The sequence below is a fragment of the Macrobrachium rosenbergii genome, chromosome 37 (genome assembly GCF_040412425.1).
Source record: "Macrobrachium rosenbergii isolate ZJJX-2024 chromosome 37, ASM4041242v1, whole genome shotgun sequence".
Taxonomy (NCBI): Eukaryota; Metazoa; Arthropoda; class Malacostraca; order Decapoda; family Palaemonidae; genus Macrobrachium; species Macrobrachium rosenbergii.
Genome location: NC_089777.1, coordinates 32,809,443 through 32,812,773, shown reverse-complemented (window position 1 = coordinate 32,812,773; position 3,331 = coordinate 32,809,443).

Below are 3,331 nucleotides of genomic sequence, written 5' to 3'. Positions count from 1 at the left end.
TTATCATTACAGCTTAGGCAATAATAATTTTTTTATTTCAAAAGACGAAAAATTAAGTATTCTTTTACGACACACAATGAACCTCATCAGGTTAATTAACGAAGAACGCTGCTTATTATGGAAAGAAGCTGATGTCTAGTTTTCCTGTAAAGGCAATCAGCCTTCTGAAACACTGTTAGAGCGTTCAAAAACAGCCCCTGAAATAATAAATAGATACTGAGCATGGAGGCAAAAATATGAGGAACATAATTGCTAACGCTTGCTAAGGCAACATTTTCTGTCGCACTTTTCCTGCCATGCAAATAGAAAAATGCCTGATGGAAATTTTTTAATTCTACCCAAAATTCTTGTTCGAACATTCTAAAATTTTTATTCGAAGTGAAAAATACCTGAATGACTAAGCACAAGTAAGTAAACTACTATAAATAAAAGCACAGCTTTTTGAATTCCACCTAACATTGGAACGCTGGAATCAACCGAATGTTAAATCGAACAGAAGAGTAAGTAAAAGCAATATAAATCAGAGGTGTTTACTCGAGTTGTAAAGTTGCATACATTCAGTCATTTATACTTCAAGAGCTTTAAAACGTTCCCTGTGAAAAATCGAGTTCAGAGATAGTAAGTCTTCAGAAACATGGAGTGTTCAATTCTCTCCTGTTCTTCTGTAGATTAGCTCTAATAGACCTTTATTGTCTTTTCATGGAAACCGATATACTACTTTTGACCACATTGGGTTGGTCTTGAGTCATCGTTCCTCTGCCCTAGCCACCATCCCTTCCCCCAACACACACACACTCACACAAATACACAAACACACACCTCCTTGCTTCCAGTCATGTTATGTAGCAAAGTTTCTTTAAAAATACCATTCCATATTTTCCAATGAATATATTCTATAAGACGAATACAAAATAAATGAATGAATGGTTTTGCAATGTCTTACTGCTCGCCTTTCTTGACTGACATTTATTTAAGTTATAATGTGATCAATGACGTTGATTTGGTTTCTTCCATAAGAACGATACAAAATCTAAAGAAATGACTAAACAGGTGAGCAAAACTTTCTGCATCAATGAAAGTCTTTAATTGCTACTTTTTTAAATGTGTTCGGCACAAATATATTCTTACAATTTTGACATATAAAATTGTAATTGGAAATTGTATTTTCTGGCGATACCATGAAGCAGGCATCTTTTTATGAAAAAAAAAAAAAATACGCAAAAAAAAAGACAATGCTGTAGCTGCCGTAGAGAATATTTCGATCTATATGCATCTAGTGAGAAGCATCCGGTCATTTCTGTGAGAACCTTTATCTAAAAGCTAATTATTACTAGTATTACTATTGCTATTATTACAACTGCTATGACTCCATCTAAGGTGACTACGCATAGCGTGCGCGAGTGTAAGCGCCATTAACCTGCTCGCTCACACGCGCGCGCACTTCCGCACACCTCACCAACACAAAAAGACACCAAGTTTACATCTTCCTGCAACTGGTTTCTCTCGTTCCCCTAAAAGTAGCGCAGTATGGCCGGATATGACACCAGGTCACACCATGTCAACAAATTATTCCCTGCCAATGACCACAGCGTCGGGTTTTATGGGAGGCAATTGACGCTTTCTCTCCCCTCTCCTGTGTTCGTCTGTTTGCTTTTTTGTTGTCGGGTGGGACGGCGAGAAGTACTACCGGAGAAAGGTTTTGTATATATATATATATATATATATATATATATATATATATATATATATATACAATATATATATATATATATATATATATATATATATATATATATATATATATATATATATATATATCGTACAAAGTTAAGTATATCTTGGTTTAACCAGACCACTGAGCTGATTAACAGCTCTCCTAGGGCTGGCCCGAAGGATTAGGTTTATTTTACGTGGCTAAGAACCAACTGGTTACCTAGCAACGGGACCTACAGCTTATTGTGGAATCCGAACCACATTATGACGAGAAATGAATTTCCATCACCAGAAATAAATTCCTCTAATTCTTCATTGGCCGGTCGGAGAGTCGAACGCTGGGCCAACAGCGTGCTAGCCGAGAGCTCTACACACCCCTCAATTAGAACTTATATATATATATATATATATATATATATAATATATATATATATATATATATATATATATATATATATATATATATATAATATATATATATAACTTTTACTTAACTTATTTCTGGATACACGAGGTATAATAATAGTGAATATTAATTATTGTTAATTAATACCGAAGAATGATAACGGGACACTCTTGCTGCTATTATGGCAAAGAATGCTTCCAGAAATTCACGCTACAAGAAAGAAAGTACTATACAAGTTTAATCAGGCAGATCAGAACAGAAATTTCATTATATAGTATTTTTCGGAGGAAAGGACAACAACAAAATTAAGTACAAGGCACTGGTTATCAGTCTGCATTCGAGGAGCTGAACTGTATGGCATATTCTGAGTAACGGCTCTCAACAATAACTGTTGACGAAAAAATCAGTTATATTATCGGGCTAGGCCTATGTCGCGCTTCGGTTTATGAACAATTTTGGGGTTATAGAGATATATGTTCAAGACTGAGAGTTTTGATCAAGTAAATACTGGCTTTGTGGCCATTGCCAGGATTTGCTTGTATGTGGGTTCGTCATGAACAACACAGTATCTATGCAACTCAGAAGATAAAAAAAGTTTAGCGTAAGATGATTAACATCAGTTTACAGTGCATCACTATATTGTGACCGGAAATAATGAGTAAAAAGCCACAGTAATGTAAATGAGAGACTGTATTTTTCCAAAATACAAAAAGGGTTACAAAAAAAGGGGGAGCTTTCGACCATTTGCACAGCAGAGAGGACCTTTGTGCAAACTGTCGAAAGCTCCCCCTTTATTTTAACCTTTTTTGTATTTTGGAAAAATACAGTCTCTCATTTACATTATCGTGGCTTTTTACTCATTAACATCAGTTCCTGGGTCAAAATAATTTGGTAGAAGCTACAACGCATTTTCGTTGACGTTCAAGGAGTCTCCGGAAGACAAGAGAGCGAATTTTCCTGATTTGCAAAGATTTATTAGAAGACTCTGTGTGGGGAATCTATGTTCATTTGCTAAGAGCTACTCAAGGACACAATGATTGAATTAGGGTCGAATTGCTAGGCATTCTTGCGAAAGGTTTTTAGAAAATTTATGCTCACTTGGAAATTTGTGTTGACCGGCAAGGAGTTCTTCGGTAGATCTCAATGTAAAGTTGCGCTAATTTGAAGAGTTTAACCTTCAAAGGAAGTGAGCTGGAACTGTCATCTTCTTAG